The sequence below is a fragment of the Bidens hawaiensis genome, unplaced genomic scaffold, assembly GCF_021521415.1.
Source record: "Bidens hawaiensis isolate Kalapana, Puna unplaced genomic scaffold, B.hawaiensis_p1.1 tig00025021_1, whole genome shotgun sequence".
NCBI classification, from domain to species: domain Eukaryota; kingdom Viridiplantae; phylum Streptophyta; class Magnoliopsida; order Asterales; family Asteraceae; genus Bidens; species Bidens hawaiensis.
Window position 1 is genome coordinate 126,831 of NW_027493982.1, and position 16,740 is coordinate 143,570.

At 41.4% G+C, this 16,740-nt stretch overlaps 1 pseudogene across 1 annotated transcript; it reads right to left on the reverse strand.

Moving 5' to 3' along the window:
• Positions 1-3,821: 3,821 nt before the first annotated feature.
• On the reverse strand, positions 3,822-5,267 carry LOC143570727 (myosin-binding protein 2-like; annotated as a pseudogene). Its single transcript, XR_013141985.1, has 2 exons — positions 5,162-5,267; positions 3,822-5,063 (listed from the first exon to the last, which is right to left on the reverse strand). The product of XR_013141985.1 is annotated as a myosin-binding protein 2-like (transcript).
• Positions 5,268-16,740: the final 11,473 nt, after the last annotated feature.

Genomic DNA, 16,740 nt, shown 5'->3' on the forward strand with positions numbered 1-16,740 from the left:
AACTATGACAATGTTTGACATGTGATCTTGTAAAGTCACTAGGTAAACTTATCAATAACACGTTTAACATACAATTAAGTATCGTAAATGACTTTTGTATGTGCTTGGATTGTAGTTGTTAACTTCATAAATATAGGAATATAACTACACACTTTAACTACAATGAAGAGTAGATTTTTAATTTATTTTTGCTGAGTTGTTTCCCTTCTATTGGCTAGCATGCATGTTTTCTTTTTCTTTCTTTATTTTTGTCTGATTTTTGTATATATAATTGCCAACGCCAAACGGACAAAAATAGACATTCGGATTATAAAAATTACTTGCAAAAAATGGGTTTCTGATTAAATGCATAATTTTCATCGACAACAAAGTATAAGATTATTAAATTGTTATTGAAATAATATGATTATTTATTTTTTTTAGAAACACGAATGTTCAAGGCTGCTCTTTGTAGAAAAAACAAGTGCTTTAGGCTAACTAATTTCAAAAGGCCCACGGTTCGAAGTTTTTTGACAAGTATTTTTGTTTTATTAAATTCTCTCGAAGGTTTTATAAAGTTGTTTGTTGTTCTATTAATTTTAGACGTCAAATGACAATAGTTCTTTCACATTATATAATTATGCTCATCATGTAAGTGCCATATTAGTAAGGACTTTTTATTTCATCTAGCTAAATTTTATAAGGTCGTTATATTCAAACACCACCCTTTTGGTGTGTTAATAACTCTATACGGTTCGTATAGGGACTATACGAGTCGTATAGCCCTTACATGACTAACTAATGTATGGATGTCAGTTTTTCCAGCCTATACGGGTCGTATAGCCTTTATACGAGCCTTATATGCTTCAAAAATAGGACACTATCCATCACAAAATGACAAAATTTTGCACATATACGGCTCATATAGCCCCTATATGTGCCGTATAGACGCATATGGTTTTCAAATAACTTATATGGTGTGAAAATAACCTATGATGTATAAGTTCATATTGATGCATGTAGATTTCAAAAATATGCATGTAGATATGGGTAGCCATGTAAAAGAATTGAACATTCAATGAATCATTTGGCGGGAATAAATGAACAAACTTGAACATAAAGTTTGTGTACATTCAATTAAACGAACGAATATGAACACATGTTCCGTTCATTCATTCTTTGTTTGCTTATGTTTTATATTTGTTAATTTATGTTCATCCAAGTTTATTTGTATCTTTACGTTTGATCATATATATTCATTTATCTTTGTTCAATTATGTTCATTTATCTTTGTTTAATTATGTTCATGAATTGTTAGTTTATATTATAAATGAAAGAACATAAATGAACACGATCATGTTCATTTTGAACAAACGAACATGAACACAAATATTTGTCTAATTAAGCGTTTGTGTTTACTTAAAGGTTAATGAACAAACACGAATATATTTTTTTTCATGTTTGTTTGATTCGTTTACATGTCTAGATATAGGAAATGTATGATAATGACAAAATTATATAAAACTTTCCCCAAAATTATTGCGGCGCAGCTTGTTGCCCGTTTGCCTGCCACTTTATTGTAATCGTTTTATAGTAAATTATATAAAACTTCGATGACAAACCTTTTTTTCTAAAATAATCCCTGGCTAAAATAATATCCCAATAATTTTGGATTTTATTTGCCAAATAAAACATTAGAAAAATAGAATTATTAATTAAAAAAATGGAAAAGAAAACGGTCGGCGCCGAAGAGGTTAAAGAGGATGATGATTGAATGTTGGATGAATTGGGCATGGATGTAATCATGTACATGCCACCAAACATGTACCCATTTCAATCATTATTTCTTTAATAATTATTTACATTTTTATATCATTAGCTATCTCCTTAATCCACTTTTTATTATCTGTAAATCATAACTTTTCAAGTATTAGGTTCTACATTTTTGCTTTATTTAAGTATTAGGTGCTACATTAAGTAAGTCTAGACTTTCCCCAAGCCCTTCATAGCCAATATAATCTATTTCTTTACTTTTTTAGTTATAACAGTTATATAGCTGTTTTGACTAACTACATTTTACCATTTTCAATTGTTGATTAATACCCGTATTCGCAACCCGCTAGTCCTACCTATGAGGGTGGCGGCAGTGTTTCTGCGGTCTAATTGGCACCTGAAACTTTGAAAAAGGCACCCGAGCGGTGCCCGCCCACCCTTATGAAGAAAGACTGTTAGAAAAGTGATATATTACTGAATGTGCAAAACATTAAATTGATATCCTTTTTTATTTACTAAACTTATGGCTTTTTGTCACGAATTGAAAACCAATAAATTGAATACACGGGTTAAGAAATAAATGTGACAACTAATAAATTGAATGAGTTGGAGACAATATAAGAAAATCCAAAGAAATCTTCATATATGTTTGAAATTTATTATTGTTCACGCATCTATCACACTCTCGTTGATTCATATACGTTATTTTGTTTATTATTGTTCATGCATCTATCACACTCTCGTTGATTCATATACGTTATTTCGTTCATTGGATTATATATCTGTCATCAATAATGGTGTCCGCTTTATGCCAGCCACTTGTAACTTTTTGGGATGCGTAGATGCTCGAGCTCATGAATCTGGAGGTAATTCATATGATCCTAAACTTTTGGTTCCGAGCATTTTTAATCTAGGGCTTAACGCTCCAAGCTTATTTACCATCAACCGAAACTATGATCTAGAGCTAGTGCACATAGTGTGACGATTTACGGATTACCCCTTCATTACTCAACATAAAATGTATATGTGATTAAAGCAAATGGATTTTGCCATTGAGAAAGAGAAACATTCTAAATGACAAATACAATGTAACCAAATTAATGGTAGATGCCAATAAACAAATTAGTTAATGAGTATACATTGAATAATTAAATCCAAACAAAAGAACAAACTTTATATACTTGCAAAAGGACACATAAATACAATGAAAAGGACCCCTTGCCCTTTTTTCTTACTCCAAAAGACAAACTCAATACAAAGAAATAAATTCCAAAATTTTGAAATTTTCCTAAACCAAATTGTCAACCATAAATTAGAGCATGCTATTCCAATTTGTATATCTCATCTTTGTCCCATTACTATTATAAGATTATACAATAAAACATAATGTGTAATATTATGTTTTACAATATAATTTTATTTAACAAAGAAATAAATTCCAAAATTTTGAAATTTTCCTAAGCCAAATTGTCAACTATAAATTAGAGCATGCTATTCCAATTTGTATATCTCATCTTTGTCCCATTACTATTATAAGATTATACAATAAAACATAATGTGTAATATTATGTTTTACAATATAATTTTATAATATAAATAAGATAAAATAAAACATACAAAATACACAACATATCTCAACTTACTACCAAATGATACACTATGTAACATGCATATTTCAATGGACATATACAAGTTTACTTGACTTGAAACTAAATCATTGTAAAAAATGGTAACTTTTCTTACCCCTAACCTTTTTTCTTTCTAAACCTCCCCCCTTTAAAAATAAAGATGAAATGACTCAAAACCCCTTGATGCTTTAGGGCATAATTGAAACAAAGAAAAAACCACATGAATGATCCTCTATTCCACCATCCTCCAAGGACTTCTCTTTCGTAATGCACCACCTTTTGACCCTAACAACATGTGAAAAAAAGTGGCAAAAAGCAACTTAAATTAATAAAAAAAATATGCTTTCTTATTTATTCATCTCATTAAGAGTTTCTATATTACAAAAAGATAAAAACTCTTGATGGCTTATTAGACAGAAAATGACTAGTTGCATACCATGTATAGATTTGTAATGAATCTCATAAGAGGACATTGTCGGTGTAACTCTTTGCTCGAAGGTCTCGTAAATGATGCAAGATTTCTTGAAGTACTTCCATCCCTTTGTCACCCTTTTTCATTGACCCGATTAAGTGTTTTAAAAACCCTCGATCGGCCTCTAGGGATTGTAACCTTACATAGAGTTGATCTATTTCCTCTTCCATATCTATTCGCTTCTTTTCGAGTTCAAATCTCGAGACTGCTGTGTCTTCAAACTTAAAGTGATGGAATCCATTCTCATGTCCATTTCTAACTGTCACATCATCATCTACCCCGATACTTACCGCATCAAAAAGCGGAAGAAGTTGTTTCCCCATTGCTTGTTTTCCATTTCCCACAAATCCATTTGTAGTACTCTCAATAACTTGACCACTGTCTCTTCATAGTGATCCTCTATTACCTTCACATTAGCAAAATGTTGATCCTCTTCATCACTCAATGCTACAAGCTTCTCTTCAAGAAACTTCAAATGCTCGAGAATCGAAACCCGTTCTCCTAGAAATCCGCTAATGTCAATTCCAAATCCAAAACCGAGTCAACGGGGGTATGCGGATGTTGGACCTCTCGATCCCTGTCATGGGCATTTTCGTCTTTTGGTACCTGATACAAATCGATAGACGACCCCTCGTCATCCTCCGAGTGACTCCATGAAACTGAAACCGAATTCGTTTTCGTCTTCTCTTTTGCTTTGCAATCCAACAATTTCTTTTTATACAATTCCAATTCCTTTTCCTTCTTTAACATAAGCTCATTCAACAATTGTAACGCCTCTTGATCATATTCCGACTGCTCTTCCATCATTCGTCGATACTGCAACGCCTCCATTTGCATTGCCGCCTTCTCTTCTTGAAGCCGGTTTATCATTGCCATTGTCTCGTTAGCGGCCACAGCCGAAGCGTTTCTCTCCTCCTCCAATTCCAAGTATAAATCACGCAACGCTTTCCGCTCGGCTTTCAAAGCCGATTGGAGCTTCTCGGCCGTGTCAACGGGATCACCACCATCCGTTTCGCTAATCACACTCCCGTCAAATGACTCTTCTGTCCCCGAGTCTTTCGGCCTTGAGATCATCCACCTCTTGTGAAATGGATTTGGGCTATGAATACCCAATGGCGTATCCGGAGATCTATCTTCTTCAATCTCTTCTATCTTTATACTCAAATTCTTCAAATCCCCTAAGTTTTCTTCCACTAGAGGTTTTTCACAATCTAATCAATATACAAAAACAAAACTTAATGAGTTCTTGAAATTAGCACTTAATTGGATGAATACATATTATTAAAACACTATTTAGTATTAAACTCACCATTATCAAGATGTGAATGCACATTATCATAAATTGTTGAAGATTCTTCATGTATGATCTCATCACATGAATCCAAAACAGGAATATGTGTTCCAATTGACACATTTTCTCTTCTTCATGGACTACAAAAACAGAGTATTCGATTATTATTTCAATAAATTCGATTAAACTTGCAAAATCAAACTTACCCGAATGACAACCCGAATCATCTTCTTGAACTCCTCCATTCATATCAACTTTTTCATCACCCAGATCTATCAAATCAATCAAATTCTCAAAAAATTTGGGTTCTTGCTCTGTTTTTTGTTGAACAGAATTGACGATATCGAAATTGATCGATTCGTGCACACGAGAAACATGGAGGGTTTAAGTTAAAGAATTGGGAGAATTTGATGATCAAATAAGTGAAAACAGAATTGATAAGAAGGAGAATTATTAAAATCCATTCAAGAACCGCGTAAACGAGGGCGATTGTGATCTTGTTTGCAGCCATTGCTCTGTTTTTTTTAATGTGTATTTACAAAGACAAGAATTGATGAAATATGAACAAGTGAAGAACAGAGAGATATGTTTTTGTTTAAGGTTTTGACAATTGAGTTTTAAGCAACAGATTTAGACTTGTATGCTGTCAATGGGGATACATTCTACTTTAATTTAATATATTTTAAATAAAATAATATTAAAAAGGTAAACCAAGTGGAATTCATGTTTTGTTTTAAAAGTAAACTTATATAATTTCATTAAGAATAATATCTTTTCAACTTAACAATTTACAAACATGTTTAATACATGTACATGTGAAAATCAACTAAACCAAGTTAACTTAAATTAACTTAACCGACTTGAAAACTAACCGAGTAAACTGGACAGATTAGTTACTAAATATATTAACCGATGACTTCGGGTTTGGTTGAGGCTAAAAAACCTGAATCAAACTGAACCGTACGCGTCCCTGGTAAAAAAACAATATATAGACTTCTATGTATTTTTTAAGAATGATATATGAGACTATTAATAATTTCTCCTTTTCACTATCTTTAGCGAATTACGTAAAGGTGATTATACAATTGAGACAGTGTTATACTTAAAATTGATTACGTATTCAAAGTGCCTATATATATTTGTGTTTAAATGATTTATAAATCTTCCAACAAGACTTAATGCAAGGACCATTGTATATTTTGGCTTTTTTATTATTATTATTATTATTACAACCATACTTAATACATTAAAATGGCCCATAAAAAAATAAAATCATATAAAAATCAAATATTCAAATGTGATGTAGTGTCATAATAAGAATATAAAAGCCAGTTAAGGGTTGGGGTTGGGGGGGGGGGGGGTTCGATAAACCACAAAATAAGTAGGTGGTGGGGTCACTAAATAAAAGTAACGTGTGGGGAGCCCCTAAGGATATCACATGTTGGACCTAATCATATATACTTCTTTTACAAAAGCTTGACCGGACCGGATCCATCGGTTCGATCATCTTAATAGGATAAAAACGAGCTGAGCCAAGTCAAGCCAAACTCGACTAAGCTTGAACTCGGGTCATTTAACTTATATGAAGCTCGAGCTCAGCTTGTTTCAAGTTTCATTTTCAAAGCTCGAGCTAGGCTTATGAGTAGATTTTCAAGTCAAGCTCGACTCATTTAATATTTATTAATTATTATTTTATATCTTTTTAATTATTTTTGTGTATATATATATAATTTCAATTATAAATTTTGTATAAAATAATATATATGATTTAGTTATTTTTATTTACCTTTTCATAATATTATATATACTGATTAGTAATTATTAAATTTATACTTTAAACAAGTATGTAAATGACAGGCTCGTTTAGACTCGCGAACAGCTCGAGCTCAATAAGTGAAGTTCATGGTCGTTTATCAAACGAGCTTACTTTTAGGCTCGAGCTCAGCACAATTAAGCTCGTCTCGATCGAGCTTTTTCACGAGCCAGTCTCAAATATCTTGCGAGTGGCTTGGCTCGTGAAATAGCTCGATCGTTTAACCGGAAAGCATGGTGTCATCGAAACTACTGTCTTATATGTTTAGATATAACTGGTTGCTCTAAACCCATGTGTTGGCGCGTTGCGGTGGGAACTCGGTTTGGTTCGTTACGTTATCGGTTTCTACCATATTATAAACTTGTGGGGTTGTTTATATACGTGTTGCGATGGAAACTTAATCTTTATCGGTTCGTACCATATTAAAAATTTGTAAGATTGTTTGTGTAAACTAGTGGAACTTAAGTGTTACCCTATTAAAATGCTAGAACTTGTGCGGTTTTTATGTGAATGAATTTACGCTGTTTTCAAAGCTAAGTTTTTAATATATATTAAATTTAATGGATTGGGCGCAAATCAACTATAACATTAATAACATAGTAATAAATTAACTCGTGAAGTCTCTACCAAGATCATTTCATATTCAAGATTGAACTCACAACTAGACCGTCCATCTTGAGAAAGCTTATTAAGAAAAACACACAAATCAAGCTTAACTGGTCAACCGAATTTGAATTAGTCTTTCCCTTATTTATAGAACATACTTGTGACACATAATTGTAATTTATTTGTATCTCTTAAGAACTATCTTGTTAACATAAGTTTAGTTTCTGAAGAAACACTAAGTGACCCGGTGCAGATTATAGATAATCTGGGGGTTAAGTAATGTTTCCCACGAGAATGAGGTCCAACAGAGACGGTTGTTCTTCAGGGGACCTGCAAAACAAACACCGTAAGCTCGTCACTGAGAAGGGGGAGGTTCCTCCTTGTGACCACCCTCCGGCGTGAGAATCAGACTAGATTGCTCTGAATATAAGTGTATATTAAGAGATTGCTAGATAACTGGATAGCAGATGATCTTACCATTCCAAGATGTTGGAGTATTTATAGCCGAAGGTAGGTTTCCTAGAAGGTACAGCCGGCTGAATAGTATTCCTGTTCTACCAACAGTGGACTATGCACAGGCCATACTGGTTGGTGGATAGGTTACGGCCAACAGTAACAAAGTCGGCTGCACTATTCCACCAACTGTAGATTATGCACGTCCCACCTTCTGTGGATTATACGCAGGCCATGCTGGTTGGTGAATAGGTTACGGCCAACAGTAACACTATTCTACCAACTGTAGGCTGCGCACGCCCCTCAGTAAGAGTTGGTGAGTAGGCAGCGGCTAATAGTGACAAACAGTACTAGAGGGTGCTCCTCCTCGTACTGTTGTCGGTGAGCTGTCACCCTGTGATTGGCTCATGGGCTGTTCTGGTCAGATTGTCTGTCCTATCCATACCTTGGTAGGTATAGTACAAAAGATCTTTCAGAATCATACGGACTGGCTCATTTTGGCGGGATTGTTCCCGCCTTGCTCATTCCTTCATGTGACTACTGAAGTAGCTATTGTCTTGTGCGTGTAGCCCTGCTGTCTGCGGGTAGCCTTCCCTGATGGCTTGTATCCGCAACTGCGGGAACAGGCGGGGTACTTCACCATTGGGAGGCTTTCCCTGCGTGTACAGCTTGCGTACTGCGCGTAAGGTTCTCTGAGCATGGTGGGTCCTGCGGGAGCAGATAGCCTTTGCGCAGACGTCCCTGTTCAAGGTGAGTCTTGCGGGACCAACTGGGCTCTGCTGGGACCTACCTCTTCAAGTCCCCCCAGTCCAATGTTCTTCTCATGAATGTTTAATAAAGTGAGGTGAACTTTTGGACTTTAAGCAAGGGGTTTTGAAAAAGGTTTAGTTTTAAGGTTCTCCGTGGGGATTCTTCCCGCGGGTTTCCTAATGTCACTTGCAAAAATTCCCGATTTTTTTGCTTGATCTTTGGGTATGATGCGGGTAGGTATGTAACCTCCTCGCAAGTCAGGAGCGTTGAGTCCCACTTGTGTGGATTCTCCCTGAGGTTTTGGTAGTTTTGAACATAGTGATCAATTATGTTAAAACCACCAATTCCATCCTGGAGCCTCAAACAATGTAGTTCTCGACGTTCCCGCTATGCGGGGATGTTATTTCCGTTTCCGCAAGCATTGCCCAGAAGATCCTTCTTGGTTTCAATTCCCTGCGGAGCGCTAGGTATGTGAAGGGTTTTGCCTTAACACTGTACCCGCGCTCGTCTTACGGTTACTTTACTTTCAAGGTACCCCTGGCGTCAATTCCCTGCGGGTGCTAGGTATGTGAAGGGTTTTGCCTTAACACTGTACCCGCACCCGTCTTATAGTTACTTTGTTGCCGGGGTATTCTTGGCTTCAATTCCCTGCGGGTGCTAGGTATGTGAAGGGTTTTGCCTTAACACTGTACCCGCATCCGTCTTATGGTTACTTGGTTGCCAAGTTATTCTTGGCTTCAATTCCCTGCGGGTGCTAGGTATGTGAAGGGTTTTGCCTTAACACTGTACCCGCACCCGGCTTATGGTTACTTGTTTGACAAGGTAAGGGGTGTTTTCCCGCTTACTTTTGAATCTTTTTTGAATTTTGAATTTCGAAATTCGAAGAGTTGGTGGAAAGATAGGAACAGTCCAAACATCTGAAACGTCGTGCGACGGTTTCTTCTGACTGTGTCAGGACGTGCAGAAAGTTATGGTGACGTGACAGTACATGGTCATTCCAGACGTTTTTTCAGGCGCGTGGGCGCGATTTTTCGGGCGCGTGGCCGCGAAATTAATGGTACGCGTCCTGTCAACAGCTGTTGCCAGCCTGCTTTTTGCCACGTGTCATAGTTTCATTGCACCTTCGATTTCTCTCTCCTCCGCATTAAATTCATCGCATTAATTGCGATTAGTATATAAAGGGGGAGAGGGCTCTTTGCAATCCACACCTTCACCCTTCTCTTCTTCTTCTTAGCGATTTCCGGCAAATACTCCCCTTTTCAGGCAAGCATTTTCCCGAAATCGCTTTCTTTCTGCAAAATGTCTTCTTGTGATCTTGAGTCTTCGGCCGATGACAAGAGTACTGCTGGTGAGTGCCAGTGTGCTCTGCCCGGCGATCAGTACCGGTATGTTGTTAGGAAGTTCATGCTCGATCCTTTCGAGCCTGAGTTTCCTGAACCCCATCAGACCGTGTACGATGCCCCCAGAGGCAAGATCGGGGTTTATGCAGCATTCTTTGTCTATGGGAATCTTAGGTTCCCATTGACAAAGTTTGTTTACCGTGTCCTTGAGAGGCATGGTGTTCATCTGACCGAGTTGCACCCCATGGCGATCGCCAAGATTCGCCATTTCGAGTGGTGTGCCGGATTCTGGGCATTGAGCCCTATGTGGACCGCCTGATGACCTTCTATACTTGGAGGTGCATCCAGGGGTGGTACACCCTGACAACCCGGATCAAGGGTTTGAAGATTTGCGCGACCGAGCGCAGTCTCCGATCGTGGAAGCTGGAGTTCTTCTACATTTCTGCCCGCGCCATCCCTATTGCCATGAAGTTTAAAAATGGCCAAGCAATTCTGAGCCACCACGCCACCAACTACCAGGAGGCGGAATGGTTTGCGAAGATATCCCGGGTCCAATCTCCGGTTTACCGGTTTGCGGAGTCCGGGATGGTGATGCTGGGGATGAGCCGGGTATGGAAGGAGGCGTCTCAGGTTCCCATCCTTCTCGAATACGGTTTGAACTCTACTCCTTATGGTATGTCTTGTCTTTCTTGCTGATATGAGTTTGTCTTCTAACTGTTTCTTTTCTTTCAGAGGGGAACGACTTGGAGTCGCTCCTGTACCCGCAGGAAGCTGACGGTCCCGTGCGGGTGGGTACTCGTGCTCTTGACGAGAACGAGTTGCCCATTCTGGAGCAAACAGCGGATCGGTTTGTGGAGGTCTATCCGCTGGGCCACGAGATCCTGAGCCACCGGCGGCCAGGTAAGGCGTTATTCTCTCCTCCACCCCTCAGTGCTGTACCCGCTGCTGGAATTCCTGACATCCTGTCTTCTTCTGAGGAATCCGCAGATGGTCCTCCGTTAGTGCGGAAGAAGAGGGCTGCCGGCGGGAAAAGGAAGGAGAAGGCGGCCTCCACAGCCGATCCAGTGCTCCTATCTGACACTGAGTCAGGTAGTGAAGATGTGGCGGGGAACCCCGGTGGTGAGAAGACCACTGTTCCGGAGGCTACGACTGTTACCTCCGGAGAACCAATGACGACGACGGTGACCGGCATCAAGAGACCGGCTCCATCGGGTTCGTCCCCGCCCGTCCGTACGTTCAAGCTCAAGAAAACCCGTAAGTACAACTTTCTCTTAGCTTTTATCTTCGTAGTTTAATCCTTAAGTCTTTTAACACTTTTCTTCTTTACGCAGGCGTGGATGTTGGCGCATTCCAGGGTCAGGGGCCGAGTATTACCTCTCCGCCAATGACGGTAGGCTTGGTCAGCCTACCTGAGGCGTCGACCCAGGCGCCTGCGCCTGCTTCCGCTGGTTCAGTTGCTCACTCCTTTGAGCCGACTGTTCCAGCCGAGATGACGTCGCCGCCGGCTGTGAGGGCGATTTTTACAGCATCCTTCACAGAGCCGGCGGTTACTGTTGCCGCGGATTCTGCGGAAGCGACCGCGGCGGCGACCACGGCGGCTGCTACCATGCCCCCGTCATCGGCAACGACGGCCGGACAATCAGGTACGCGTGGGGCTTCTCGCATCTCTCCGCCACCTTCCCATCTGCCTGACCTCTTGGATGGATTTCCATTGGGTTCAGGTGATGGGTTCGGCGGCTATCGGCCTGTAATTGACCCTACAGGTGCGTAGGGTTCTTTTGGCCCATTTTTCTACATATATTTTTTATCATCTTTTCCTAACTGCTTTTTGTTTTCTGCAGTGTCGGATTCCAATGAAGTGTATGTTCCGCGATGGAAGATACGCCGAGGAACAACCCTTCGTACCCCTGTGGAGTGCGTGGAATGGGCTCGCCACGCTGCTCCCCATGGTGCGTTGGGGGAAGCCATGGCTAGCTACCAGGAGGGTAGGCTAACCAACGAGCTTCGGGTTCTCCAAGCCCGGATGCAGCCGCGCGTCGAGCTGCTTTGTCGTGAAAACGACAAGTTGAAAGCAGCTCGCGCCAAGGAAGTATCTCAAGCGCGGGCTCTTCGGGAGGAGAACCAAAAGCTGTCCGCAGCTGCTGCGGAGAAGGAGAAGGCCTTCAAGGCCCTCGAGGTTGAGGTTCAAGCGCGACTCGAGGCCCGCTCCAAGGCTGCCCAAGCTGTTAACGAACAGCTTCGGCTGGCTAAGGAGACTGCGAGGAACGCAACCGAGAGGGCCACCAAGGCTGAAGCCGTTGCTGAGCCTTTACGCGTGGAGAATGAGGAGCTCAAGGCCAAATTAGAGGCTCTCCAACGTGCTCATGATGCCTTGGCGATGGAAGATGCCAAGAAGCTCCAGGAGATCTTGGACCAGAGGGGCGTGCTTGACCATACCGAGCGGAAGCTTAAGGGCGTCGAAGAGGCTGCCGCAAAGGAAGTTCTACTTGCCAACCTTAACAAAAGCGAAGCCGAACGCGCCTGCACCCAAGCTCAAGCCGCCCTTCAAGAAGCTCTGGTTGCCAAGGAATGGCTTCTTCGAGAAGCGTTGTCTCAGGTAAGTCTATCTTCATGTCTTCACGCTTTTCTTTGTAAATAGGGTGTTGACACTTGTATATTTTCTTATGTAGGTTGTGCATCGGGTCTTCTCAGAGACATCTTACGACGATGCAATGAGCGCAGCCCTCAACGCTTCTCACGAGGATGGGGAACGGGTCGGCTTCCTGCTTGGTCTAGGGTTTGTTGAGAAAGGCGTCCCGCCATCCAACTTCCCTTTGTACAATGTAGATACCGAAGCCATATATGACCAAGCAGTAAATCAATACGCCGCCTTCCCGCATCCGGTGGTGGAGAAGGTGAATGAAATTGCTGCTGCTGATGATGGGCTACCTATCCTTAAGGCTTACCTTGAATAGCCACGCTCTACTGACGGCGCTGGTCCAAGTGGAAGTGGCCCTGAAGCCTGATCCTGAAGATCCCTTCCCGCTGCTAGGATAGATTTAGTTTGTATAGATTTACTTTCTTGTAGGCGGGTAGTTACCCGGCCATTCTTGTAACGAATATTTATGAAATGTAAATCTTTGTGCGGCTAAGACCGCTTGATTAATTGGATTCCTTGCTTTATAAACGTTATATGACTTACATACTTTAGTTTAAATTAGCAATTTTCCAAGTGTTTAGAATAAGTTAACCTTTGAACGTGGTAGATAGGTGTGAAGTTTTACTTCCTCTTCCGTGATTGTGCGGGTAGGACCGTCACTTGCACGTAGTAGGATGGCTAAACTTTACCATCTGACCTGCGTGTAGGTTTTCCTCATCTTTGAGGATAAGTTAACATTTGAATGTGGTAGATAATAGGTGTGAAGTTTTGCTTCCTTTTTCGTGATTGTGCGGGTATGACCGTCACTTGCACTTAGTAGGATGGCTAAACTTTACCCATATCTGACCTGCGTGTAGGTTTTCCTCATCTTTTTTTTTTTTTTTTTTTTTTTTTTTTTTAGGATAACCTTTGAACGTGGTAGATGATAGGTTGAAGTTTTGCTTCCTTGTTCGTGATTGTGCGGGTAAGACCGTCACTTGCACTTACAAGGATGGCTAAACTTTACTTACATCATACCTGCGTGTAGGTTTCCCTCATTGTGTTTATGCGGGTTTTGCCGCCTCCCACACGTAACGACTTACTTCTTCCCGTTTATGCGGTGAATACCGGCACCAGTGGGAAGTTCATAAGTATAAAGGTAAACACATTATGAAAGGAGAATCATTTCCATTAGAAGTGGCTCTAGGCCTTTTCTTTACAAGTTTTGGAATTGATCTACATATAACATTTGCGTAATTGAGCTCCATTCCATGTTCTTGGGATGGGAGTGCCATCGAGCCTTTTGAGCCGGTATGCGCCCTTTCCCAGGACTTCTTTAATAATGTATGGCCCTTCCCAGACCGGGGCCAGCTTTCCCGGGCGCTCTTGGTTTGAAGCCTCGTTGTTACGCAGTATGTAGTCTCCTATATTGAAGTTGCAGAGTTTTACCCGCGTGTTGTAGTACTTTTGCATTTGTCGTTTGTAGTTCTCTTCACGCACTGCGGCTAAGTCTCTGCGTTCCTCGGTTAGCATAAGATCCAACCGTCTTTCCGCATCATTGTCTTCTGGCTGACTCAAGACCCTTGGTGAGGGTAGACCAATTTCGACCGGGACCATGGCTTCAGTGCCATAAGTGAGGCTGAACGGGGTTTCTCCCGTACTGGCCTTCTTCAGCGTTCTGTTTGCCCAAAGGACGTGCGGAAGCTCGTCCACCCAGCCGGATCTGTGTTCCGATAGTCTCTTCTTGATGCCTTCGACAATGCTCTTATTTGCTCTTTCCACCTCACCATTACCTTGCGGGTGTGCCACTGAGGTAAAGGTGTGGGTGATTTGAAGTTCTTTTAGCCACTGTTGTAGCTTTTGTCAGCAAAGTTGGTGCCGTTATCGCTCACCAAATTCTGTGGAAGTCCAAAACGACAAATAATAAATTCCCAAATAAATTTTTTGATATGTTTCGCGGTTGTTTGGGCTAAAGGTTTTGCTTCTATCCACTTGGTGAAGTAGTCGATGGCTACCACTAGGAACTGAACATTTCCTGCTGCTGTAGGAAACGGGCCTGTCACATCGATGGCCCACTTCTGAAATGGCCATGAAGAAGTGACTGGAACCAGTTCATTCTTCGGGCGGTGCGTGTTGGGTGCGTAAAGCTGGCAAGACCTGCATTTTCTGATGTATGCCAGTGCATCCGTATGCATCCCCGGCCAAAAGTATCCCGCGTTGTTTAGCTTGGCTACAACAGCGCGGGGACCTGCGTGTACTCCACAGATGCCTTCGTGTACTTCCCTTAGGAGGTAGTCAGCATCTTAGTTGTCCACGCATCTTAAGAGTGGGCCAAGAAAGTTACGTCTGTAAAGGATGTCATTGACGAGTTGATAATTCAGTGCTTTACAGCGTAGTTTTCTTGCCTGTGTTTTTGACTCTGGTAGTGTTCCTGCTGCAAGGTAATTTATTATTGGTGTCATCCACGTTTCCGTGCCGGTTTGGATGACACAAATTTCCTTGTGCGGGACCGAAGGTGTCTCGAGGAGTTCAATGCGGATATCCTTTCTCAAGTGGGTGAAGGCTAGTGATGCAAGCTTGCTTAACGCATCCGCAGATTTGTTTTCGCTGCGCTTGACGTGTATGACTTTACAATCATTAAAATCACGCATAAGGGTTTTTGCCTGGGCGAGGTACAGGGCCATTGTGTCGTTTACAGCCGTGTACGTCCCATTTATTTGGTTGGCCACCAGCATGGAATCCACGTGGGCTTCCAAGTTTTTCACTCCCATCTTACGCGCAATTCTCAATCCGGCCAAGAATGCTTCATATTCGGCTTCGTTATTCGTACTTGGAAAATCCAACCGAATAGCGTAAGTATATTCTTGGCCTGCTGGATTGGTTAATTTTAACCCTGCGCCTGAACCCTCGTTACTGGCTGCTCCATCAGTGTAGAGTCGCCAGACATCATTGATGTCCTGTGCTGGGGAGGGTTGAGCCTCCTCCTGGCACTCTTTCTCCCGCGAAGCGGGGACTTCTGCAATAAAATCGGCCAGGACCTGGCCTTTTATGGCTGGTCTTGGCTTGTACTTAATTGCATATACTCCCAATTCAATTGCCCATTTGGCTAGACGTCCCGATAATTCGGGTTTGCCTAGAACGTTTGAGAGTTTGAAGTTGGTGAGAATGGTGATTGGGTGGCCCTGGAAATATCGTCTTAACCTGCGTGAAGCGTGTATAAGTGCTAAGACCAATTTTTCGAGGGTAGAGTACCGGGTTTCTACGTCTGTTAGTACACGGCTAACATAATAGATTGGCATCTGGATGCCTTTTCGTTCTATTAGCAGGACTGCCCCGGTTGCTCTATCTGTTGCGGAAAGGTATAGGATTAACTCCTCTCCCGCTTGTGGTGCTGTAAGTGTTGGGAGTTCGATCAGGCGTGACCGAATCTCCTGAAAAGCTGCTTCCGCTTCTGTTGTCCAGCGGAAGTGCGTTTTCTTTAAGCAGTTTCTCAATGTTGACACGGAAGGAAACGACTTATCCGCATGGTTTGCCAAAAAGCGATTAAGTGCGACTAGTCGTCCATTCAGTGTCTGAGCCTGTTTGATGGTGGTAGGTGATTCCATTTTAACAATGGCTTCGACTTTTCAGGGTTCGCTCTGAAGCCATCTTTAGTAACAATGACTCCCAAGAACTTCCCTTCTTCCATCCCAATTGAACACTTGCTCGGGTTGAGCTTCATGTTTATCTTTCTGAGCGTGTTGAAAGTTTCTTCAATGTCTTTCAACATCGCTTCTGGCTCGGGGCTTTTGATGACCAAATCATCCATATAGACTTCCAAGTTTCTCCCGATTTGGGCATGAAACTCTTTGTCCATCAGTCGTTGGTACGTGGACCCTGCATTCTTAAGTCCGAATGGCATCATTTTATAACAAAATGTACCATCAGGCGTCCGAAATGCGGTTTTGTCCTGGTCATCTACGGCCATGTGGATTTGATGGTACCCCTTATACGCATCCAAGAAGCATTTAAGGCGAAA